Below are 27,609 nucleotides of genomic sequence, written 5' to 3' on the forward strand. Positions count from 1 at the left end.
AATAATACACATAGCCCGGATCTTAACCTCATAGAAAATGTATGGGATATGGTAAAAATACGCATCGACAGCACTCTCCTCTTCCATCCAATTTACAAGATATAAAAAGCTGCTTAGCCAATGAATGGTATTCTCTGAACGTAAATGCAGTCCAGAAGGATGTAGACTCGATGCCCAAATAAATCAGAGCAGTTATCTGCGCAAAAGGTGGCCGGACAAAATAATGACCTTGAGTTTCTAATTCATTGGCCAGTGCGTGTATTAGTCTTCCTATTTCAATATTTATCAAATATAGAGTTTCTAAACAATCTCTGAGGGAACTTCCACCAGTATCATTAAAAATAAGGGAAACAAATTTTATGCTAATACAATTAGCAAAAAATCATGGAAAATTTTCAGTAATTCTCGAGAAGAAATGTAAAATATGGGTGCGGAACACCAGCACATTTAGCAGATACCAAGAGTTAAATTTGGCAATATCTATTGCTTTCAACCATTAGAACAAAGCATCTACCGAGAGTTGCAACAAAATTCCAGCCAAAGATTTATTCTAGAGTGCAAAGTGTGTGCTTGCACCTCAGTAAATTACAAAATAAACAGTAGTTTCGATGCTTATAAATAATTAATCATATTAGATAAGGGATTAGTAAGCATTCAAGAACAAATAAAAATTATGACTAATCTTTTTTACATATGTAAAGCAAAAAAAGATTATATCAAGTGTTTTGACATCTGTATATTTTGTATACCGTATATACCCGCGTATAAGTCGAGATATTTTGGACAAAAAAAAAAAAAAAAAAAAAAAAAAAAAAAAAAAAGACTTCAAAGTGGGGGGGGGGGTCGACTTATACGCGGGGCCATAAAAAATTAAAAGAATCGGAAGTTCAAAAATTTCTTTATCTAATGCAGTTGTTTTCTTTCCGCACTCAAATTGGACGACTTATCAAATAAGTCACTTACTTGAAGTAATTTCATGTTTTAAATTATGTGACGAACTAATCACAGAGTTTCATACTTTAACTAAAGTAAGTTTCGGTTAAACCAAAGATGCTTGGAACGAAATACCCTCTGAAATGATTATAAAATCATTTAAAAAATGATGTATGAGCAACGAACTAGACGGCACGGAAGATGAAACTGTTTTTGAAAGTGAAAATGACGACGAAGGCTCTAGTAGTGATTGTAACAATACAGAGTTCGAGACTGAAAATATGTATGATGAGCCAATGACGACAGAAGAGTTCTACGAAATGTTTGGCGAATCTGACCATGAATCGAACGTTGAAGGATTTTGATTTTGTTTATTTACCAAGGTATTTTTTATCGTATATTTAATTTTTTTCTCAGATGATTTTGAATAAATGTAGTACTTAAAAAATTTTTTTCGAAGTTTCTCGATCAATTTCGAAAGTGGGGGGTCGACTTATACGCGGGCTTCTTATTTTCTACGAATTTTTTATGTCGAAGTGGAGGGTCGACTTATACGCGGTATCGACTTATACGCGGGTATATACGGTATGTTTTCGTACCTTAGTATATTATTGCAGTATTTTGCTTTCTTTAAGAAGAGACCAGTGGAGCCCGTTGACGAAATTAACCAATTTTACAGTCTAAGTCTGACGGTCTGTACATGCCCTCAGCCTTATGACTGTATATACTAAGCGGATGGCCGATGAATTGTTTCTGTAACTTAGGATGGGGTTCAAAAATGTCTCCCCGCAAGAAGTGGCTCCAGAATGTCTCTTCAAAATTGTCTCCCTGAAATCCTCTTTAATGAAGGGAGCGGGAGTTAAAAAATATAGATGATAACCCAAACAGTTTTATAATTTTTGTAAACTTGTTTTTATCTCATTAAAGCAAAGCAAACGGGCGCTTGGACCCAAAAAATACCGCACTCAAGAACCTGACTACTTTTAACAGATCTTACAAGTGCTGTATATATTGAAGATTATACTCTTTCTGCACGTTTTGACATTAGAAATGCGTACAATTGAATCGTCCTAATTTTCAGTTTCACGTTTTGCATTTTAAATGTCACATTATGTAACCGCAGAACTAGCTATCAACGAGACATAGCAAATTATGAGTTTTAAAAGTGTAGCAGATTTTTTTACTTATTTTTCATAGTAAATTTTATGACTATTGCCAATCTTGGACATAAGATTCTAAAATATTTTAAGCATATTTCTTTATAGTGTTCTTATAGTCTTTCTTTTTAAAAAGAGTATGTATTCCGTTTAATAATTTTTATGTTTATATTTTAAAAACATGCCTACTTGATATAATTTATAATATATTTAATTCATAGTTTTTAAAAAAACATACCTCTTTGGCTACTGAAGAAACTCTTATAATATTATATTATGTGTTCTACTAAATTATTTACAAACGTCATTGTTAAAACAGAAGATTTAAAATTATCTAATTCGTACGCAATAAACAATAAAACTTAGAAAACACAGCAAAACATTTACTATATAGCGAGGCTTCCATGATCGGAAAGGAATAAATAACAAGGCGTTGCCAGTTCTTAAAAGCTAAGTTACAGATTAAAGCTAAATCATCTCTACAGTTATAAATTTTGAAATTAAGCAACTAGAAACGTAGTTTTCAAATAATGTTTTCATATTTCATAATAAAAACAGAATCGTTTTCAACTTATTTAGAAATAAGTTGGAAATGATTTTTCTTTTCTGATAAGATTAGGAGATGTTTTTATTTGCGTACGCTTTAGAAAATAACGACTTTCATATCTAAAACTTCGAAGTAGCCTTATAATAAATTCTTATAACCAGAATTTACGAAGGTTTTCGACGTGTCAGAATGGCCGAGCGGTCCAAGGCGCTGCGTTCAGGTCGCAGTCCGGTTCTTCGCGCGTGGGTTCGAATCCCACTTCTGACAATGCGTAGTTTTTTGAAGGAAGACTTTCATCGTAAATATAAGTTAGCTTCTGAACAAGCATTATGAAAAATATACGATTTATTCATAAATTTTAGATTTTTATTGATTATACTGATTAAAGAATGTAGATAAATAAATGAAGAGATCCTGATGGATCAAACTACTCCACTCCAATTGAAAACACTACAATTTGCAATATTTCCGGAAAATCGAAATTTTAGATACAGCCATTTATTTACAACCTTTGTTGTTAAATTTTAGCTAGTAAAATGAGAAATTTGTGCTTAATTGATACCTTATTGATTCATAACCGTAATCAATAATTTTGGTAATTTTTTTTCAAATTTGATTATTAATTTATTTATAGAGATAATTAAGCATTTTATATTAAGATAAAATACAATCATTCCCAAAATCATCAAATGATCATCAAAATGATGAGAATGTATACTTATGTAATGAACGGAAAGAGTCATTATGCAATGGTTGTAAACTGATGAAAGTGTCTGAATAATTTGCTCCAGATATCTTCACCTGTAAAAATTATTATTGCTTGGAGTAGTAGAAAAGGTTTCAAATTTTTGTTTAATATTTTTTGTTTTGTTTTTGACATGTTTATTCACAAAGTTTATACAAACTGTTAACACACAAAGATACTAATTCGGTATCTGAAAATATTGGAATGCTTCGTAGAGTATTATTTAATTTTCTAACCCAAGTTTCTTAATTTTCCAACCTAAATCAAGTCAAAGTATATTTCCTTTCAATTCTCATTTCATTTTTCTGCCAGAATGCAAATTTCCATGATGCGCGATGTTCAAATTAAGTAGAAGGAAGGAAATATTTAAAGGAGATGTTTTGGAGGGTGAAATCAGAACGTTTTCTGCCTGCTTGAAGGCCACGTTGCTAACTTTGATTCTCTAGCGATCAAATATTTTTACGTTGTTAGAATTCTGTGGTGTTGTGTTATTCTTGCCTTTAGTCTTGGTTATGTAGATTTTCGAGTCAGAGCCACCTTGGGGGAAATTAACTTGTGAAGCTGTTAGGGTACACTTCATTAATTTTTAAGCTATTCATTGCCTTTTAACTTAAGGCAAAAGTGTTGGCTTTTTTAAGCACGAGTTGGTGCTGATTTGAGTTAGTAAAGGGTTTTTTACACCCTTCTACTGACTTCGTAGTAATTTAAAGGATTTAGTGATAATTCACCAAACAGTTTTCAAAGCCGAGTACATTTTATGATAGCAAAGAGAACACGATATTACAGCTTAATTTAATTATTCTCTATTTGGAAGCTGTGGATGGCAACAATTTGTAAAAGAACATAAAACGAAATTTAAGGTTTTGAAATTCTATTTTGGAAAACAAGTAATATTTTATTTCTACATATTTAAATCTGTGAATTTTAAAATTTCAGTAATATAATCCATAAGATCTTATAATTATGATCTAATTTTAATGATTTGCATTCTGTTAACTTTTCTGATGATAGCTTTATTACAACGTGAATCAATTTTAAGGCATGAGTTGCCTATTTTAGTTATTATTCTTAGCATTAGCAGTGACCCGCATTTTGTTTAATATGATTCAGAAAGGCGTAGAGAAAAAAAAAAAAAAAAAAAAAAAAAAAAAAAAAAAATGGTGTAAAAGAGAGAAGTGTGAATAGCCTTAAGCTTTTTATTCCCCTTTTATTCCTCTTCTTCAGGTGACTGAAAATTTCTGAAATTCGGAAAGCGATTGGGATAATCAGTGATTCGGATAGTCGGAGTCCGGATAACTGGAATTATACTGTATATGTTATTAATGCAACCATATGATTAATTCGCATATATCAAGTTGTTATTGATTAATTAGTTGTAGTAAAACATTCGATGAATACCTTCCTTGGGAAGTGTTGATTTCATGCAGGATCAGATGAAGCCTTTTAGAGGCCCTAAGCACTTAAAAGATTTTGGTGCCCGCCCACACGCATTTACTCCTAAAGCTGCTACATTTCTTCTTTCTCTGTCTTGGTTTAGCTGCTTCATTCCGTGATAAAACCGGCAATGGAAATTTATTTGTGGTTATTCCCTTTCCCCGAATTTCTAATGAGCTTTATTGGCACCTCCTTTCCTTGATGCCCTTAAGCATGTGCTTATTTTGCTTAATATACATCACAAGAAGCAAACACTGGTATTATAAAGAATAATGCTGAATACTTTGTTCTTTTTGATCAGAGAGCAAAGCTGTTACTTGAGTTCAATGTCGCATATTTATCTACAGAAAGTACTGAAAGCTGCTTAAGCAATGTCTTATTTTGCAGCATAGTAAGCGCTACTAGTTTCATGGCTTCTTTTTCATTTATGAAATTTTAAATGCCTGAATGTAAAACGTTTGTAAGTATAAAAAATTTCGGTAAAAGTTTACAATTGGGTGCCCCTTGTTTCTTGGCGATTCTTTTTGACGCCAAGATCAGCGCCAGGAAGGCACAATGCCAAGATGGCCGCTACACAAAACCAAAATAAGAAGTCAAAGAATTACACAAACTCTGTGTCCATGTACACATCGATCTGTTTTCACTTAAAAAAATATCCTATAATTACACAAACTAGGCATTGCGCACTGCCTTAAATTTGTCCATGTACACATCAATCTATGTTCATTTAAATAAATAAAATCAGGAAGCTAAAACAACCATGATAGTTAAAACTATCATGGTAACCAGAAGTGAGGTTTCATTGCCAAAATTAAAAAAAAAAAAAAAAAAAAAAAAAAAAAAGAATTGTCGCTAATCGAAGGGGCACCCAATTCTACACTAGAGCCAAAATTTCGGTTAATTGCTATCAAATATTTGCCTCTTGCATTATCTCGAACTAAGAATAGTAAATTTTAGAAATACAGAAATGCTTTTCCTTTCAGAAGTTTGCTCTGGGGACTAAACGAAAGCTTCATCAGTCGCCGTCGTCAGGATGGCCGAGCGGTCTAAGGCGCCGGATTTAAGCTCTGGTTCTCGAAAGAGAGCGTGGGTTCGAACCCCACTCCTGACACACAAGTTTTTTTTGAAGCTGCTATTATATTGGGAAGAAAAATATTAACACAAATTTGCGAGACAATTACCTTAGTTAATTAATATTAGGCAGCGAAATAATAACTGTGTCTTGTAACTTGTCAGATTGCTTTTGAGGAGTTCATGTTAAATCTTTCAGAATTTATATTAATAATCATTTTTTAAAAAATAGCTTAGAAAAATGTCTTCCTTCATTACATTTCACTTGAAAAATCTGAAAATTACGTGTACTAGCATTATACAGTTAGCATTACACATCATTAATTTTGTACTATTAGTTAATGGAACAGTGCAGTCAAGCCAATATATTTATAAACTCCATCAGAAAATTTTCGAAGTTTAATTACATGTCATGATTATGTGCACGAAGATGAGCTCTTCTTTTCGTAAAAAACTTGAATGGATGTGTAAGCCAATTACTGCAAAGTATTCATTATTTATTATTTATTTTTGTCACATTTAAAACTGTTATTATTTTTTAATTACGTAGCTTTTTTCTTCCACTTAAAAACTAAATGCGGATTATAACTTTTCTATTAAGCTTTCAGATATATGTAGATTATTACATGATTATTGGTTGTACATTTCTGCTATGAATTAACGGAAGAAAAGATAATAATAAGTAGAATTTTCATTAAAATGAAGAATCGTAATGCAAAAAAGGAAAAAATACAAAAAGAATTTTTCTTTAATTCATACAAAAAATGTAACTATTTACTTAGCTCAAAAAAACTTAGTCAGTTAAAAACAATATTATTTGTTTTTAAAAATATTTAAAAATGTCTGCCTTTTCATGTGATTAATCTTGTTTGATTTACTGTACTAAATGCATACAGCAACTGACATACACGTGTTGGACAAAATTAGCATACCAAAAAAATGCTAATTTTTTAATAAATGCTTTCCATCTATTTCAAATTCTGAAAAGAAGTAGATTTAATGAATTCAATAATGTAAAAATTATACATTTTTTTTCCTCTCCCCAGGTACCATAAAAGAATACTTGAAATAATTATTTGAAAGTACAGGAGAAGAAATGCAACAGCGCCATCTTGTGAGTAATGAAGGAATCAGTCAAAAATTAGTTCATATTCTTAGCGATAGGAACTCGGAATTTAAAGCACTTACTTAATTGGGTAATATTTAAACTTTAGAAGAATTTAGTACTATAATTGAAGAATTTTTTTTCAACTGTAAAGACGAAATGCAATCTGATCTTAGCATACAGATTTCAGTTTAACATTTAAAGTAATTTTTAGGTTAGCAAATTTAAGAATTAGTTTGACAAACTAAATATTTAAAATATGAAACCTTGAATTAAGATTTTATACTAAACGGCAAAACAAAATGCTGACGGGAGGAAAAAGCGTTACGATATTATTTCATTGTAAATTAATTCCTCGTGGAAACGGACACACTTATTTAACAATAACATAATAAAAAATATATTTACTATGTAGTAATTATTATGTGCTGTGTACTATTACATTTTTTTTTTCAGTGGATCGCATTCTCACTAGACTTGCAGCAAATATTTCTCTCGACTTTCTGTTTTGCAAATCTTGTGAATGAAGTAATAAGCACCTTTAAGGAGTTTCCTTCAAGTGGTTACTGTTTTAATTTTCAGGTGTTTAATAAATACCGCAAAGACGATTTTTTTGAAGTATTTAATAACAATAACGCTAAAGAAAGTCCAATCTGGCAGTGAATTTATTACTTAAGTAGCTTATACAATCTGAAATAATTTTCTTTTTAAAGTAGATAATCGTGGCATTATTACAATATTTTAATGATGATACTTACGGAATGATGCAAGCATACTTAATAAAATGTTAATGACCTTCCTATGACTTCCATATTACATTCCTCGTTCAATATTTGTGGAGAGCATTTAACATATACATATACTGTAGAAGCTTCTCAGTCTTTGTCATTTCTTGGATTTTTAATGGAAAGCAAAACTGAATTCTTGATATTCTAGATTTATTTTACGGTTTCTGAAGAAAACTTTTCTGCTTATTTGGATCGAACGTTGTTATTGTTTACTTAATTAATATGAATTTCACTCGATTTTGATTTGGGGAATAACATTAGAGAGAGAATAATTCTTTAGGAGTTGTTAAGAGATAAATTAACTTCGTAAAGATCTTAGGAAATCTTAACAACTGCTTTCTTATAAAGAAGAAGCCCAAACCACCCTCAAGCGGTGATAGATTGCAACATCGGATGTTCTACTACGCCTGGGAAACCTCTCTCTTAGTACCTCATGCACAGATGCAGCAGCAATGCGCCATTTGTCCTCGGGACAAAGGCAAGTCTCCGGTAAGACGAGAATCCGATTTGTGGTTTCCGTCCGTCCAATCACTTAAGACAAACAGTCTGAAAGGAGGGGCCGTCCCTTCCCTCCCCTCTGCTTCTCTTCCCAAATCACACCGGATCCCAAAGGACGCGAGTCCTGCAGTTGCTGAACTAAGCTAATGAGTGATTAGGTCCTTCATGTTGGCTACATACCGGCCCGCGGGCTCTGCGCTCTGTGATTTCATTAGCCACTACTATTTGCGCAAGAGACGGGTGGACCAGGCGACGTGCTTTCTCGGTCCGCTCCGGCAGCGCTGCTAAACTGCCCCTGGCTTCGAAGGGGGGATTTTCTCCTCATGTATCGTTTGCGATGTATCGGAATAAGATGCTGGGTTCAGATGAACGGGGAGGGGTGCTGGGATCGATTCACGTCTCACTTCCCACACATGCCTGTTTATAAACTCCGAATTCCGATGTCCTACCCCTCTTGAAAATAGTTGCAAAGCATACCCAGTTCGAAGCACCTACAAAGTAGAGATATAAATCTTTCCACAGTGTAGCCGCCTTTAAGCGTAAAGTAGGATGTCTTTTAATAGTGAGACAGGCAATACCTGAACCAGCACTTTTCCTTTAAACTAGTAGATCGCACTTTTTTTTTTATTACTGAAACCTCGTGGAAGAACTAAAATTTCAGCTTTGATTAGGGTTCGTTAAAGAAATGTCGCTATTTTATGGAGGTTAATCTTTAGCATTCAATAACGATAAAACTTATATTTGAGGAATTTGTTCATTCATGACATGATTAAATTCCTTAGAATGTTTCTCGATTTTCTCATATGGTAATGCTGTTCTTTTCCCGAATAACAACACATTTAACACATCTAATTTTTAAACGTATATAGAGATCATTAGTTCTAATAAATGGTTAATTAGCTGAGCTGATGAATAGAAGTATAAAATAATGAATCTCATTTCCCCCCTCTTTGAAGGCACTGAACATTTGTTTCATGTGATCAAATATCCGTGAAGAATACCGATATTAAGCATCCCGATCAAACATGTAAATTTCCCTTTTCGACATTTTCCATTTTATACTGAGATGAAAATCGTGTCCACAAATCCTCTTCTATTCTTCATGTTCTTCATTAGTAATCATTACCGAATGAATATTCATCGTTTTATCCTCTTTTAAAAATCTGATGTGTACACCACATGACTTCCTTTTACGGAATATTAAATTATCCGCATTTTTTCTTGAATTTCACTTGAACTTATTCGATTAAATTAATTCTGCGTCGTCGATAGCGGATAAACCACAATAGAATAAATGCACTCTTTAAAATTCACACTATATTTGTTTACCATAGCGATACTCTGGCGCTAGGTTCACTTAACAACGTTATATTTCGTCCATATTGTAACTCAGAATGCAAAAAATTTATATCACTTGAAGAATGTCTAATCGTTGCGACATGTTCTATTCAAATACTATAATAAATCTAGAACAATGTATAAAAAAATTAAGCAAACAAAACAAAAAAGAACAGTTTTTCACAGACGATTCAGTATTTCTCATTCAATTAATTCAGTTCTCCCTTCGCGACAATGCAAAAATAAATAAAAATTCAAAATATCTATATTAAAAATTACGAAGTAAACCTTAAACACTTATTTCCTCGAAAAAATTCCAGAAAGGATTAAGCATGATTTAATTCGCAATAAGAAATGAAGGCGTTATCTTAATTGTTGCGAAGCTTAGTTATGAGTAGGTGTCTGTACATACGTGTACGTATGTACAGACACCACGAAAAATTCTCTTCAGAATTCCTTTTAAAGGAGTTTTATAATTTTTTTGGAGGAAAAGAGTCTTTTATTCTGTCCTTATGTACAGATATCCCGCAAAAAAATTGTTAAATTGCGCTCGATAGCGGTCAAAATGGATATTTTCGTTGAAATATGCTGCCCGAAACTATTCGCGATTACAATACTTTTTTTTTACTTCGTACAAGGAAGTAAAAAGCCTTTGGAGACAATCATTCAAATGGCCATATCGAGGAACGGAGGTTACTAGATAATGAAAACCCTGTTTTAAAGCGCTTAAGACTTTTACAGTGAGTGGCAACAGTAACGGATTGACCATCAATGGGAATATCGATGGAGTTCCTTGCAATATGATCATTGACACAGGAGCTAATGTTACCATCATTAGGAAAGATTTAGCTGAACAGTTTAAAGATAAACTTATTTGGACGCCATCCTGTGTTACCCTTCAGACTGCGTCTGGTGATAAGATCGACATAACTGGGAAGTTAAACGTGAGCATCACGTTTGGAAGTGCCGCCTACCATCACACGGCTTATGTGGCGGATGTTACAGATCCATGCGTACTTGGATTGGACTTTTTGAGGAAATTCAAATTTTCTTTAACTTCAAAAACAACAAACTGCTTTCAGCATCTGATGACATGACTATCCATCCTCAGAAGGGATCCTCACCTGGAAATGCCGACTCCTTGTCCGAAAGACTCAGCTCCGGAAGCTGCTGAGATCATACTCTAGGGTCGAAAAGAGACGCAAGACTACCAGCTTTTCTCCATCCCAGATGTTCTTCGGTCGAGACCTTCGTCTGCCTTGTGACCGCCTGTTTGGTCTCCCTTCGATTGCGCCTTCATCGCCTGAGGAATACATGCAAGATGTCCAGGCCCGGTTTGAAGAGATGCACCGTTCCGCACGAGAGCGAGTCAGCTTCACGACGGAGAAGATGAAGACTCGATACGACACAAGAGCTACTGAACATCAATTCCACGAAGGAGACAAGGTGTGGTTGTGGACTCGACAGAAGGGACTCTGTCCGAAGTTACAGTCACCCTGGGATGGTCCGTACACAGTCCTAAACAGGCTGAATGACGTCGTGGTTCGGATTCGTAAGTCTTCGAACTCTAAACCTAAATTCGTTCATTACGACAGGTTAGCTCATTACTATGGCCATAGTACGTAATGTAAATAATTGTAAATAGTGTAAGACCATGGTCCTTTTTGTTTCTAAATGTGTATTTGATTTGATTTGTATTTAGTATTTGATAGCATTTGATTTGTATTTAGTATTTGATTGCATTTATTGTTCATGTCTTTTTTTTTTTTTTGTTAATGTAATGTAATGCTTATTATTGCATTTATGCCTTTAGTTGTAAGTTTGGCTTCCTGTCCAGGGATTGTACTGCCAGGGACGTGCAGTCCTTGGGAAGGGGGCAGTGTTACTGATTTCGTATTTAAATAGCTAATATTAGTTTAATTATAAATTAAATTGTTTTATTCCCCGTGCAGTGCAGAGCGTGACGAATATTAAAGGAAAGCTAAGCCGGAAAGTTAAAAATACAAGAGCACGTGCATTTAACATTTAATAAATAAATCTCTCTCTCTTTTTTTTTTTTTTTTTTGCTTTCGAGAAAATTCCAGAAATTTCTCGCGCGCGATTTAAAATCACATAGAAAGGAGGAAAACCTCTCAATTCGATGATTAGTTAGTTTGTTGCTGTTTTAAGAGTTTGTTTAGAAAACTGCTCTTGTTGACTGTAGCGAATTCGTAGATTAGCTTTCTCTAGCTCTTTTGAATTAAGTTCTCTTGAACATTTGATTAGTTAAAAGATAACTACTGTGAGATATTGTAATACTGCACGAATATTTTAGAAAATTTAAGCATATTTGTTGTGATAATAATAAATTTTCGTTCATTTTTCATCGGACTTGTGCATTCATTTCGTAACGAACCCGTACGCACGCAACAGTATAATTATAATGATTCAAACTCTAATAAAATACATTTAAATAAAAGCTTTTTATTAGTCCAAAGGAGCAATTTGCCCTGAAGGACTATTAATTTCGTTTTGGCATTTTGGTTGAAAACTTTAAAAGCCTGTATCACTTTTCAAATCGTTGCCACCATATATTATCGCCCTGTCTTATACTTAAAGAAATCAAATAATGAAGAATCTGCATAAATGTACGTGTGTTTCTCGCATTGGGATAAAATAGCGGTACCTAGAGCAATCAAAATTTGAATAACGTAATCCTCCTGCGAATGGGCTCCTGGAAGCCCAAATTTGAAATTTGGAATTTGTTTTATTATCGATTTCATATGTTCTAAAACTTTAACGAATTTTTGATTAACAAACTCAACGATTTCAAAGCGACCAATGGCAACGTTGTACAGAAAAAACATTTTTATCTCCAGTGCGCGAGACTGTGTATCGGAAATTCTAAAGATATGCATGCTCATTTTAAAACTATTTTGCGATACTGCTGTTGAACTGAATTTTATAGTTTGAGTACGTAGAACATGATATTTAATAAATAAAGGAAACACACAAAACGTTTAAAAAACGCCCCTTTGGACGTAATTTAAAATCTGAAACCTATTATTTTTAATCTGAAACCTTTTATTACAAATATATTCACTGCACAATGCATTAATTTTATTTTATTATTTTTGATTTAAAATGGATTAGTTTTTATTTAAAATGGATATGATTTGTCATGCAATTTAATGGGAATAATAGATTAAATAATTTTATTTACAGAATTCATGTACGATTTTATATTCCGAATAATAAAAGCGTGGGGTGCCTGATTTATTAAAAAAAGATAATAGCTCTTACATTTGACAATGCAATGAAATTAATAGAAAATTGGAAAAGGTAATAATCTATGTATTTGATAATGCAATTAAAGTAATAGATTGCGTTTCGGAGTCCCACGATTTTATTAATCGCGGTATAAAACTGTTGGTAAATTCTGTAAATAGAATAATTTAATCTATTATTCCCATTAAATTTTACGATAACTTATTTTTCTCCTTTTAGTGCGTAAATTACTGTATTTATTTTAAATAAAAGCTTACCGCGTGGAAACTTTTATTAAAATGTATTTTATCCGCTCTTTTTGTTTTCAGTTTCAAATTACATATTATCAGTGACAAATTTCAGTCGTTATTAAAACGCAAGCAATAAATTATTAGAAATTATGAAAAAATAATTTAACGTCATTCAGATCGTGAAAAAAAAAATCGCTTTTCAAAACAGTTTCGGAAATTAGATAGATATAGTAACGATGATACAACGACCATTTTACTTGAGGCTAAAATGAAAAAAACAAATACCGCCAAATCATCATTAAGTGAGCCAAGATTGCAAAAACAGAATCAATTTTTCTGCGAGAAACGTTTTCTTCTCTCTTCTGCTTCAGACTCCTATACATTAAGTAAATGCAGAAATCTTTCAATTAATACGTTTTATCATTTTTGTTTTAAAAGAAAGCGAAAAGTTTGTTTTATAAGCTGCGAAAATTTAAAAACTTTATGCCCAATACATTTTTCGAAATTTTAAAATCATAAACGGGAAACAGTTTAAAATCATAAACGTGTTATTTTTCTTACATAACACAATCGGGCTGGCATAACTACTTGAGATGGTCGTTATGATCTTTTTACTTAACAGATCTCGAATGTGCCACTCTATAATTTTTTCTTTTTAGTCTTATCATAACGATATGTCTTGTGGCGAACTGGCAGTGAATCTCCTGTATCGATTTCATGAATTGTGACTTGAGTAAATCCGGGAATATCACTAAATAAAGAAGAAAATTCACTTACTACTTGGCGAATTTTTACTTGCTCTCCCGTAGGCAGGTGGTGGAGATTTAATGTGGGCGGTTCTGTTTTTTCTTCCAGCACTGGTTTCATGGTTAGCTTAAAGGACGCTTGGTTAAAATCAAGCGTTACTTCGGCTTCTGAAAGAAAATCTATCCCTAAAATTATATGTGCTTGCAGATTTTTTACGGTAAAAACATAATTTTTACCTGCTCGTCCTTAATACGGATGTAGAGTGGTATTTTACCTATGCATTTGCATCGTTCCCCCTGGGCAGCTAATACTGTATTTTCTATATTTATGGAAGTATTTCCTAAAAAAATCTTCTGCCACACAGGAACGCTGCACGCCTGTATCCAGGAGTGTGGTGGCTGGAATATTGTTCACCAAAACTTCAATCTTTGGAAGAATCAAATTTTTCACAATCATTGTATTGAGCTTGAAGAAAGAGGGATTTTCTTGGCCTTCGGACTTCCGCCCCCTCCCGTCAGCAGAAATCCGTTTTAGTTTAAATCTTCTTTCTTCTTTTCCAGGCCTTCCTTCTTTTTCCGCTGGCTTTCAAACTTTTTTTTCTGGCTTATTATTGAACTGTCGACGTTTGCCGGTTGTTCTTGGATACTCGGGTTTCTTTGACCATTGATTCAAATTGCTTCCGTAGCCGTGCTCTTGTCTCTGCTGTGGTCTTGGCGCACCAAACTGGCTTTGTTGCTCGTGCTGGCGTCTTCTTTCAATGCCCGCCGTTCTTCTACTTTCAAACTGGATTGCGAGCTAAAATAATTTTTCCAATGTCGTTGGATTCCTTAATTCAATAAAGTCTTGTACTTGGGGAAGTAACCTAAACAAAATTACTTGGATTATTTCAGGATCCGGCGGCTTCCATAAAGTTTAAAGACGTGTATTTTCTTAAAATAAAGCTTGAGAGATTTTCAATTTGTTGCTGGTATGTGCTGAAGAGTTCCGCCTCCAATTTGGCACGATTTCTTACGACAAGGAAGGCTTTTACTAAAGGGGTCTTGAAATTTTCGTAAGTATAGGTGGGACTTCCCACTTGACCCAAGAGGTTTCTTCCTATGCATTTTAACCAAGTAAGCGTTTGGCCCCTTAAAGCGCTGGTAGCTAAGGTGACTTTCTGGAACTCATGGACTGGATATAGCATGAAGTGGTCATCCAATTTTTCAAAAAAATTGGCCACCGGTGAGTTTCCGTCAAAGCTTGCTGCTGGTTTCATCGATGCGCGCATGGTCTGGACAATGTAACCAAATCCTTCCAGCGCGGCAGCTGGCAGTTCTGGATTCTGAGCCGCTGCTGCAGGCACCTCAGCTTCTTCTTGAAACTCGGCCATGGTTATTCTTCTTCGGGAGCCACTGTCAGGTGACGTATGCCCCTTCACTTGCTTCGGGAACATGCTGTATCCTGAATAAGAACAGTTAACTTACTGAAGCTCTGTTCCAGATTGTGTGGAATAGACAACACAAGCAGGAAGGGTATACGAAACCCTTTATTCTCTATTACTTTACAGGTACTCCCGAACTTCGGATACAGAGACCAACCACTTGTGGTCTGAACGTAAAAATGTAAAACTACTAGCTAAAATTCTAAAAACAACTAAAAGCTAACTTAGTATACAAATGCCTAACACTAAGACTGGCCTTTATTTAAAAGGGTACGTATATACGAGTAGTACGCCGAGCTGCTGAAACTACAATGCGTTTTCAAATATCAAGAGGGCTAAACCTCTGGCCTTAAAGGCAAACAGTAACCGAGTGAAAACTCATAAAACTGCAGTGGCAAGCGGTTCGCTTCCTAAATCTCCTTCTCTCTCTTTCTCGGCAAAAAGCCACAACTTAAATACTTGGGCGTTAGCAAGAAAATTTGCATAAGCAAGTTAAAGCATTTAATTCTGTCCGGAAGTAGAAAATAAGAAGTGATAGTACAGTTTTAAAATAATAATAAACGTTAGTAAAACTTAGGATCCTTACAATGGTACGTCATGTTACACTAACGATGCATTTATCATCAACTCGGTCTAGTTAGTATTGCTATTCCGAGATATAATTTGTCTTTTAGTATATAGCCTTACGATTAGCAAGAAAAATTTTTCCATTCGGCACTCCGTAAAGATCTATTTATTGTTCCCATTGCAGCTGTAGTTGCCTAAATAGGTGACTCTAAAACAATAAATGTATTTTTAACATACTGAAATTTTATTTTATTTCTTAATAACCATCTACAATTTGAAATGCACTTCCTATCTGATATTTCAATCGAATTGATGATTTTTATAAATATTTACAACATTATTGCGATTAACGGAAGGCGTATTTAACGCTATATATCATGTAATTCCGTGCGGAATTATATTGACTTTTAGAAACAACGGGAGCTTTCGCATAAGTATGAGGAAATGAAACTTTATTCTCGTAAGTATCAGAGAAAAAAATGCATAGCTATAAAAACAGAAGACAAGATATGAAATGATAACTACGTAGGTTGGGGCAAAAGTCACGGAAACTATTTTTTTTTCTTGAAGATATCAGTCCTGTTAGAAAATGTGACATATATAGACGAAAGGGCAAGGTCTTAACTACATGTGTGAACAATGAATAGCACTGAAATATCGTAGCACACGAATTTATTACGGTAGTATACAGGACAATATGGCCTTCACCGTGCAAAAGAATGATAACACAAATACACATAAAGTTGACATGACAAACCTGGGCCTAATAACCCTCAATGCAGTTCCCTGATACTGTCACCACACGCTGCCAACGATGTGGGAGGCGCTGAGTACCATCTGCGTCAGCATTTGCCGGCCCATGTGTGAATAGGGTCAGCTGTCGGCGCACAGCATTAGCAATGTCCTCTCGTGTTGAAAACCGCCTACCACGAATTGATTCTTTAATCTTGGGAATTAGATCAAAGTCACAGGGCGAAAGGTCAGGAGAGTACGGTGGTTGCTCCAATTCATCCCATCCCTAACGTCGGTGTAGCTGTCGTACACACTCAGCTTTATGCGGTTTTGCAATGTCATGCAGGATTATAGCACTGTCCACAAGATCCGGACGTTTTATCCCGAACGCCACGTCATACCTGTCGCAACAGGAAGTCCCTGTAGTACTATGCGGTCATTGTTCTGCCATGAGGAACAAAGCGGCAAACAATGACACTCCTGATGTCATACGCGACGATCACCATTAATTTGACTGAAGAACTATTCTGAGGGACCTTTTGTTGCCTTGGTGATCCAGGATGTCGCCACTCCGCGGACTGACGTTTCAGTTCTGGTTCGTATGCCCTGGCTCAAAATTCATCGATGGCGATTATTCGTGACAAAAATTGATCGTCGTTCTGTTGCCAGCGTGCAAAGTCGTCGGAGCATATTGCATAGCGCACCCACCTTTGAACTTCCATCAGTGCATGCGGTACCCACCGTAGCTGTAGCATTTTGCGTAGCTGTAGCTCATTACGCAATAGCCTGTTGACGGTGCGTTTCTCGATGCCACTTGTCCTCCCTAACTCCAGTAACGTCCATCGTCTGTCTTACCCATGAGGGACTCGATGACGGTACGTGCCAAGTCGGTCGGCGCACTCACCGGTCGTCCCGAACATTACTCATCACTGGTTGACACACGTCCTTGCTGAAACTTTACTACCCATCGTGCTACTGTACGATATTGTAGGGCATTATTACCAAGGGCTTCTACTAATTCATTGTGACATTCCATCTCAATTCTCCCTCCGAGAACGGCTATTTTGATGTAAGCGCGCTGCTCAACACGGATTACTTCCATCTCGCACGACACTCACCAACTGACTGATTTCAGAGCTCTTACTACCACAGAGCCAGCTATCCCAGAGCCCTCTGTTACTCTGCATACACACTATGCCTGCAGAACTTCCACACGACACATATACGTTTTGTGATCCGTTTACATATCTACAAGAAAAAAAATAGTTGCCATGACTTTTGCCCCAACCCTCGTATAAAGGCTAGAGAAAATGCAAAAGAAATGCAAAAATACAAAGAAGACAGATTTTGTGATCCAGTTATCCGAAATATAAATTTGCACCCATACATAACGAAAAAAATAGAAGATATCACATAGTAGAGTTTGAGGAATGTGTTCATAGACAAAAAATATTACCTAAATCGGGTAAAATGTTTCACATTTCTTTGAAGTAATGTTGGTTTAAGGCAATGTACTTTTGATAACGACTCTGCAGTTCTTGAAACCTTCGGACAAAGTCTCTTTTCGGTACCTTATGGAAATTCCTCATCCCATGACTTTGAATGCCTGGAATAACGGAAATATTTTCTCTTTTAGGACTTGTTTCAGGTTCGGGAAAGTGTGTTGAAGCAAAATCAGATGAGTATGGTGGATAATCGAGAGTTGCAGTTCCTATAAAAGTCATAAACTGCACGACTAGGGCTACATGCGGCCAGGCATTATCAAGGAGAAGAAATTAAGAACCCACCTTAGAATATTTTGACATAAATGTACACGACGGAGCTTATTTCAATGAATTTGCTTGAACATCCTTGTGCATGTTAGCATTCACAAGTTACTCTTTCTGACAAAAGTCTTTTTCACTTTTTCAGTGCTTCCGAGTCTTCGAGACATTGTAGGACTACTGTTTTGGGCGGCAACTTCAATAGAATCCCTTTCATGTCAAAAACGTGTTACTCATTCATAAACGCTCCTTAAAGATACGGCTTCAACTCCTTAAATTTGTTCAGCATGTCATGACTTTTTTCCACAGATTTGGCCAAGCTATAAAGAGAACTTTAAGTTAAGTTCGATACTTTATTTTACAGCCACTGCTGCACTTTATAGAACAGAATATTTCTAACAAACTCATAATCTCTATTCTAACAAAGCTCTTAGACATGTTCAAACAAGTTATAGAGTCTCTTTCCAGCACTTTGTTCGTCCATGGTCGCGCGTGCCCATCTTTTCACGTCATTCACCTAACTATCTGCTTGAACCATTCTGCGCCTATATGCAGATATATAATATACACACCTTGTCTCAGAATTCCTTATCCGGTCTTTATTTTCGTAACTTTTTTATAGAAGATATGTACTTTCAAATACAAGAAAAGTTTTAAAAAATTCATGTGTTGGCAATTTTTAATTAAAAAAAAAAAATTCAAAAATTGCGAAATTTAAATTTTTACAGTATCTTGAGGTCCCTATGTTTTTATTTAGGAAAATTTTATACCTGTTATAAAAAATAAAAAATATGAAATTTAACTTTCGAGCACTAAAAATTGACCGAGATGTTTTAACATCAAAGTTTTGGATATTTGACGCTATTTTCAACTTGCCTTGAAAGGGTAAGTTAATGAATAAATTATAATAATTCGAATTTTATTTCCCCTTAAATACAATTTAAAGGCATTCCTTTGTGATTAATAGCGTGTAACATTTTTTATTTCTTTGCGCGAAAGATGTATTGTAATCTCAAAGAATTTCGGGTATCATATTTCAACGAAAATATCCATTTTGACCGCTATCGAATGCAATTTAACGTTGTTTGGCTTGATATCTGTACGTAAAAACAGAATAAAAGACTCTTTCAAAAAAAAAAAAAAAAAAAAAAAAAAAAAAAAAAATGAAACTGATTTAAAATGAATTCTGAAGAGAATTTTTTGTGGTGTTTGCGCGTACGCACGCACGTACGATAAATGTATCTCGCTTAACTCAAAAACGAGTAGTCTCAGAACGTTGAAATTTTCTATATAGGACTGCTATAACATATAGATGTGCACCTCCTATTTTGGTTGCAATCAGCTTCACCAAAAGTACATAAATATATTGTTACGAAATGTAAAGGCGCAGTAAGATAGCTTCCCCGCAAAGCAGTTTTAGGGTTGCTATAAAATAGCAAGGAGGGCAGGGTTGCCACATTTGGCGAGAAATCGCCCATTTAGCGACATTCGGCGACAAGATTGGAGATATACCATGGACGGTTGGAGAACCTTCTAGAACGAATTCTTACCGGTTTAGTCCAGAATGTTCCCGAACACAAGCCGAAAGCTATACAAACCGTGCTGGTCTGCAGTCAGGAAGTGTGTCTCTCATCGAGAGTGTGTGTGTCTCGTCTAGCGATCTGATAGTCAGTCACTGAGCGAGTGTCTCGAAGTCTAGCTCCGAGTTGGTCGTCGAGTGCATCGGAGAGAGTCTTTTAGTGCATCGCAAATTGTGCATCGTCGAGTTTTGTCTTAGACTGTGCTGAGTCGAGAGCTATACTCTTGTGTATCGTCGAGTGCATCGCGTGGAGAGTCTCGAGAGTACGTGGAGTTCCGAGAACAACCAAGCAGAGTTGGGAGCTATACTCGGGTGCTTTGCAGTGAAGCTGTCTCCACCGTTATTGCCTGACAGTGTGGTGGCACTGTCACTGATTGCTCCAACGTGTTTATTGTAGATCTTCGATGACTGTAAAAAGTGTCATTAGAGCTGTCCTGATTAACATTGGCTAAATAAAGTGTGTTTCGATACTTCATCAAGTGTCGTCGTTATTCACTCCAAATACACGAACCCCGTATGAACCCGAACGAAGAAAATAAAGCAACAATATGTATATATATATATATGTATATATTAAGTGAACCTATCGCCAGAGTGATGCTATGGTAAACAAATATAGTGAAATTTAAAGAGTGCATTTATTCTATTGTGGTTTACGCGCTATCGACGAAGTAGATTTAATTCAATCCAATAAGTTTAAATGAAATGCGAGAAAAAATGCGTATAATTGAATATTCCGTACAAGGAAGTCATGTGGTGTACACATGAGATTTTTTTATTTATAACTTTGTTGCAACTAGTATGCGAAAAGAATCTGTACATGAGCAATTTATAAATTCTCTAAGGTTATTAATATTTTTATGAAGTTTTATTACTTTAAAACAGTTAACTGTTCTGTAGTTTTGTTGCAATTCTTAACTGCTTTCATCCCCCCGCCCCCTTATCATCGATATCTTTTCGCGACCCTAAAGAGTAAGTATAAAATAAAGATATAAAAATGAACATTTTTAACAATTAATTTGTTTCTTTGGTAAACAACATCCACATGAAAAGTTTCAAGATTTGTTCCAAGTATATAAAAAATAATGAAACAGAATCACGTTTTAATGTGACGGATCGGCTTGTTTTTGCTGCATGACAAATTAAATCTTACTACAATATTTCCTCTAGATGTAAAAGCATCTTATGTTTTCAGCGCTTGGATTAAACAATTTGTAGATAAATAGTTGAATTAGATAAGCTGTAGAGACATTAGGTATTTTTTGGAAGCAGGAAAGGCTAAAAACTAACAAAGCCGGGAATCGAACCGCGGACCTCTGGAATACCGGCCCAGTGTGCAGACCACCGCACAAAGGCTCGCCAAAAAGGTGGAAGAAATACCTTACATACTCCCCCTTTTTAAAGGGCGACTGGGATTTTTAGGGGACCCAATCGCCAAATCCTGGGTGGGGAGGAATTGTCATCCATCACCCTTTTAGTTCGAGTGCCAGTGTAGAGACATTAGGTATTTTTGGAAGTAGGAAAGATGAAAACTTAACGAAGCTTTCGCCGGGAATCGAACCACCGACCTCCGGAATACCGGCCTAGTGTGCAGACCACCACACCACGTAGGCTCGCCAAAAAGATGGGAGAAATACCTTATAAAGCTCAAAAGCTGAAAATGTCATTTTGCATAAGTAAATAGTACTAAATATCAGAAGAATATTTAGTACCATTTTAGAAATTGTAGTAAATTCAATTCCAGCTTCTCCGATCCAGGATTCAGTCAAAGATTTTTGTGGAAACTCTAATGTTAAATTTCAGTCATTCGATAACTCATCAAATTCCTCTCGCGCTGTATATTGCAGGTGATTAATTCCATTAATGTCAAAAAAAGTGGTTTTTAAATTTAAGATATATTTTTTTAAACCGAAATTCGACATAAAATATCTGCGAAGTTTTATTTCTAGGGTTTTTAAGTGATCGATTTAAAACTTTTAAATTATTTTTCTTCGGTTATAAAATTGTCGACAGTAGAAAACATAACAAATGAAGTGTTTTCCATCCTTCAAATATTGATCCCAAATATTCCGTATTGATTTCCCAAATATTGATCTTTATAAGAAAACTTTCAGTTTTATCAATCGAAGGAAAAATCTTGCTAATATGTCCTTGAAGAGATAAGTTGAGATTGTTTAATTAGAAAAAAAAAGTGTCTGACAAATAGAACAGCTTTGATGGCCTTCAGTCATTTTGAAAAACAGCAACAAGATCAGATTTTTGTTCAGTTTAAAATATAAGGATTTATTTTTTTTAACGATAGTAATATTCTAACTTCGCCCTCTTGACATTTACTTTATTTCTGCGAATAATAATAAGCTTTATATTCGGATTTCATGTCTTTACAGAGATCTGAAAATAAACCGTTATTAAGGACACAGCTTTTAATAATATTTTTAATTTTGACAGAATCCTCAAGCAAATGGTTCGATTCCGTTTCTGAAGTTTTTTGGCTGCAAGGGCCTTTCCATGAATCAGACAGTGTATAAAAGTTACATGTTCATTACCAGTAGCTTTAACACATAATTTAAAACTAACATTTTTTTCTTTCATTGCTTTTGCACCATCGAGAGCAATTTTTAATTCTAAACCTCCTATTTCAAAAATCGTCAACTTTACTATATATTTCTTGTCTTCTTGCATATTCTTCTAAAATACGACAAAATAATTCTCCATCAATGTTTTCCTTATAATGCATCTGATATATATTAAAAAATGAGCCCTGTTTATGAAATATCAACTGTTTTCTACTCAGTTGTAAAATTGGGCTTTCTTTAAGTTCAGTTATAAGTTACTCGACTTGGTCATCTAATTTCAGAAATTCTGTTTTGCGGGCGAGGTAATTTGAAAAAGGAAATTTTCTTATTTTATTGCCATATTTACTATTTTAAAAACAGCAGGTAAAAATCTTCTCCAAAAAGGTACGGCTTTTTACTTTTAGCAACCAGACACAAAACTTCAATGACGCTAATAAATATTTTTTACCTACAGTTGTAGGATTTATATTTATTTTAACTAACATTTATTTTAAGTTTAAACTATCTTTCCTGTCAAGCCTTACTTTCCCCTGGAATTGCCAATGCCAGAGTATGTAAATTTTAGTAGAACGCGCAAAGTATTCAAAATAGTCAGCGGAAGTAATCTCAGTTAAATAGAAGGGAAACGAGTTCGAAAGTGTGCTTTCTTGCTTCACGAGCGTGGAGGTGGCTAGTTAGAAATTGAAGAACCACGCGTTTCGGCCTGTGTGCTTGCCTCGGTAGATAGATAAATCTTTCAACGTAATATTTAGAAGTTTGCTGAATTGTCAGCGGTATCTTAGAACGCGGTTAGGTTAGTTACGTTTAGAGAGCCTCGTAGTTAGTCACTTGTTATTATTCTTTTTTTAGTTCTTATTTTTATTTTACCGCCGGGTCGGCGTAGTTTGTGAGCGTCAAGAGCACGCATCTGTAATTTCTAAAGTTGAATAAAAAGGGATTTAAACCCTTCTCAAGACTTTGTATACTTTCCAGTTCATAGCAGTCACCACTATTGTTGCGTGCAGGCTGGGAGCGCGCAACATTACATTGGCGCCCGAACACTTGTCGAACTGAAGTGGCCGAAAATTGGATGGAAGCTGCTGGACAACAACAAGAAATGGCAAGCCAATTGGAAGGATTTGGATACCTGGTCCAGACGATGAGAGCGTCAATCAAGCCAAACGTCAATTTCGACGGAAAACATTCGGTGGCGATATTTCTAGAAGGCCTCGAAAACCACTTCCAGCTCTACCCTGTGCCTAAAAGACAAAAAGTTGCCATCCCCACATCTGCACTAAGAGGACAGTCCTCGCTATGGTGGAAGAATATAGGCAAATTTTTATTAGGGGAATTCGGAGGCTAGACACATACATTTGAAAATTTCAAAAAATCGTTATTAAACGCCTTCCCCATAGTGAAAGACCGAGCAAGGCTAGAAGCCGAACTATATAGTTTTTATCAACGGGATATAGAAGAGTTGACGGACTTTATTCTGCGAAAAATTAAGCTGACGAATATGCTGTATGCGAAGAAACCCGACGCGGAGATTATTGAAATAATCTTACAAGATTGCTACCTGCTGCTCAAGATTATTTCGAAATTAGAAACCCAAGCACATTGCAGGAGCTCTTCGAATTGGCGGTCAAATTCCAAAATCGCAGAATAGCGGAAAAAGCTAGAGGGGCATCATATTCTCAAAGTATCCGAAGGCAATCTTCAAATGAGCAGACCAGAAATGCAAACCGCTCTTATGGGGGAAAGAGCTATCAAGCTAACTCATCGAAGCTCGAAGGTCAAGGCCGAAAAAGGAAATTTGAAAACAACCGTCCGCGTACCCAGAAGGCAGAAGTTGAAAGGAAAGCTTTAAACGAGTAGAGGGGCCTGTGAAAGCGAGGGTCCAGACCCCGGAAGTTTTGAAAAAACCGTCAAGAAGATACTTAAATACGGTCATCGTAAAAAACTCACAATTACCAATTATACAAGTCTTGGTTGGCGATGTACCAGTAGAAGACCTCATCGATACAGGAGCAGAAGGTAATTTTATAAGTGATATTTTTTTTAAGAAGAATTTTAATAGGTTTCGATTATTTAAAAATAAAAACACAGAAATCATAGCAGCGCAAGGACAAACTTGTCATTGTATTGGAAAACTATCTTTAAAAATACAGGTTCAAAACGAAAGCCTTAAAGTATTAATTTTTGTAGTAAAAAAATTGCAAAGTCCACTTATTTTAGGTATGGAGTTTTTAAAAGCTGCGAAGGCCAAACTGAATTTTCAGGAAAGTTCTATCGTACTGGAGATGGATCGGAGGGTGGTGGAACCAGTGGAACAACCGCAAGTCGACCTTAGCCATTTGAATCACCATGAAAGCCAAGCCATCCAGCAAGTGGTGAGTACTTTTTAAACTTGTTTTCAGAACGGCCTGGTAGTTGTCAAATAGTTACGCATGAGATACAGTTAACTGCCGACAAACCCTGTAGGACTAAACCTTACCGCTATGATAAACAGAAAGAGCAAATCATAGAACACATTCAGGAAATGTAAAAGAACCAAATAATAACGCCCATAAATAGTGAGTATGCGAGTCCAGTCGTACTATGTAGGAAAAAGAACGAGTTTCCTCCTTCGGATAAAAGGGCTTGGAGGTTTGCTATCAATTACAGAAAACTTAATAGTGTTACTAAATTCCCAGTTTACCCTTTGCCGGTTATAGAGGACATTATTAGAAAGATTAAATCTACAAGATACATGACTACGTTGGACTTAACGTCTGGCTACTATCTATGAGACCCGAAGACATACATAAAACCGCGTTTATAACAAAATCGGGCACTTATGCATTTTTACGCATGCCCTTTGGGTTGTGTGGGGCCCCATCAACATTCCAGAGAGCTATGGACATTGTTCTAAAGCCTGTCCTAGGAAAATCAACTTTAATTTATCTAGATGATATAATTATAACGAGTAGTACGTTGGAACAACACATTAATGACCTCGAACAAGTTTTTAAATTACTAAAAGAGGCCGGTCTTACAATTAACGCCTCAAAATGCAAGTTCGCAACTAAAGAACTTAAATATCTCGGTTATAAAATTTCGCAAAAGGGTATAGAAACGCAAAATTCAAAAATAAAAGCTATTAAGAATTTCCCACCGCCCAACAACGCCAAGAAACTTTCATCTTTCCTTGGATTATGTTCTTACTATCGATCTTTCATAAAAGATTTCGCTAATATTGTTGAACCACTCTTAGTAATCAAAAGAAAGAAAGGTAAATTTACGTGGACAGCGGAAGCGAACACGGCTTTTGAAAGATTAAAAGAAGCGCTTATTAATGCCCCTGTTTTAAAATTCCCTGAGGGGGACGAAAACCTGGAAATTGCAGCAGATGCGTCAGACTGTGCGGTGGGTGCGGTTCTTATGCAAAATAACCATCCGCTGGCATTTTTTAGTAAAACATTGAATCAGACACAAAGGAATTATACAGCTACAGAAAGAGAAACATTAGCCGTATTAATGGCTGTACACAAATTTCGAGTTTATTTCGGCAAATCGCCAGTAACAGTCTTTTCGGATCATGCGGCTGTTGGTAGACTTTACTCGGGAAAAACCTAACGCCCAGGTTAATAAGATGGGCTTTAAAACTCCAAGAATATAATGTCACAATAAAATATAAACCGGGTAAGGAAAACAATGTAGCTGACGCACTTTCTCGTATAAAACTGGACGATGAAGGAAATGAACTTAAATGCGCTGTGTTGACTTCAAAAATTTTAGATTCTAGAGATACGGTTATTACTGAACTGAAAGCTGATCCTGAATTTGGAAATATCTATGCTTATTTGAATGACCCCGAAAGCTTTGAGCATACAGATATCGATGCGATAAGAAATAGAGCAAAAAACTGTGAAATAATAGATAATTTATTATTCTATACGAAAAAAACAAACGAAAATCTTGAGTATAAGCCAGTCATACCAGCCTCACTTCGATTAAGCATTTTGAAGGAGTTGCACGAAGAAAAAACAGCGGGCCACCTCGGGGTCAGAAAGACTATAAAAAGGGTACGCGAGGCGGTATATTTCCCGCAGTTATACAAAATAGTAACGGCGTATGTCAGGTCCTGCAATCAATGTCAGTTAATAAATGATATTAATTACAGCCCGGCCGGGTACTTAAATAGCATTCGCGCTACATTTCCGAATGAAATTTTAGGCATAGATCTCCTTGGTCTCTTCCCCCAGAGCGAGTTAAATAAAAATCGTTTTCTTTTAGTAATAGTAGATCATTTTTCAAAATGGATAGAAATTGTTCCACTTAAACGCGCGTCAGCCAAAACAGTCGCAGATGCATTCTTACACAGATACATTTTAAAATACGGTGCACCGATAAAAGTCATTAGCGATAACGGAAAACAATTCATTACTCAAATATTTGAAAACATATGCAATGGACTTGGCATACGCCATATCAAAATGGTTCCGTATAGACCACAGGCTAACATAGCAGAAAGAGTTAATAAAAACATTGTAAAAATAATTCGCAGTTACGTTAGCACACATCACAAGCGCTGGGATGGCTACATAAATGAATTAGCTTATGCTTTAAGAACGGCACATCATGATACTACGGGAAAAACTCCAGCAGAATTATTTTTAGGCAGAAAGTTAATTACGCCTTTAGATAAATTATTCTTTGTGCAACAAAGAGAGCAGGAGTTTAAACAACAAGATGTGCAAAAGTTGATTGATCAGGCGCTTAAAACCTCGGATACGGCAAGAAATAGGCAGAAACTTTATTATGATAGAAAACGCCGCGAAGCAGATTTTAAAGTTGGGGATAAAGTATTGAAGCGGAAATTTTCTTTATCAAGTGCCCCAGACAATTTTATGGCAAAGCTAGCTCCAAAGTTTGAAGGCCCCTATGTAATTCAGGAAATCAAAGGGGTAGTATTATATCTTAAGAACGACAGAGGGGAAATCCGTAAAGCAAGTCCCGACCAGGTGAAAAAATACTATAATCCAAATGATTTTGAAATCCTTAAAAGTTTCTTGCAGGACTCAAGTCTAAACGAAGTAGAAGAATCAGAGACTACAACAACTATTCCACCACCCAAGAAACAGAGAACTGAAG

The 27,609-nt window shown here is 35.5% G+C and overlaps 2 non-coding genes across 2 annotated transcripts; both read left to right on the forward strand.

The window, feature by feature from the left end:
- Positions 1-2,820: 2,820 nt before the first annotated feature.
- Positions 2,821-2,904, forward strand: TRNAL-CAG (transfer RNA leucine (anticodon CAG)). Its single transcript has one exon. It is a non-coding gene; the product is annotated as a tRNA-Leu (tRNA).
- A 2,939-nt stretch (positions 2,905-5,843) lies between these two features.
- TRNAL-UAA (transfer RNA leucine (anticodon UAA)) lies at positions 5,844-5,927 on the forward strand. The gene has a single exon. It is a non-coding gene; the product is annotated as a tRNA-Leu (tRNA).
- Positions 5,928-27,609: the final 21,682 nt, after the last annotated feature.

Source organism: Stegodyphus dumicola, chromosome 4 (genome assembly GCF_044657685.1).
Source record: "Stegodyphus dumicola isolate Sdum_Otavi_A_Nest chromosome 4, ASM4465768v1".
NCBI lineage: Eukaryota > Metazoa > Arthropoda > Arachnida > Araneae > Eresidae > Stegodyphus > Stegodyphus dumicola.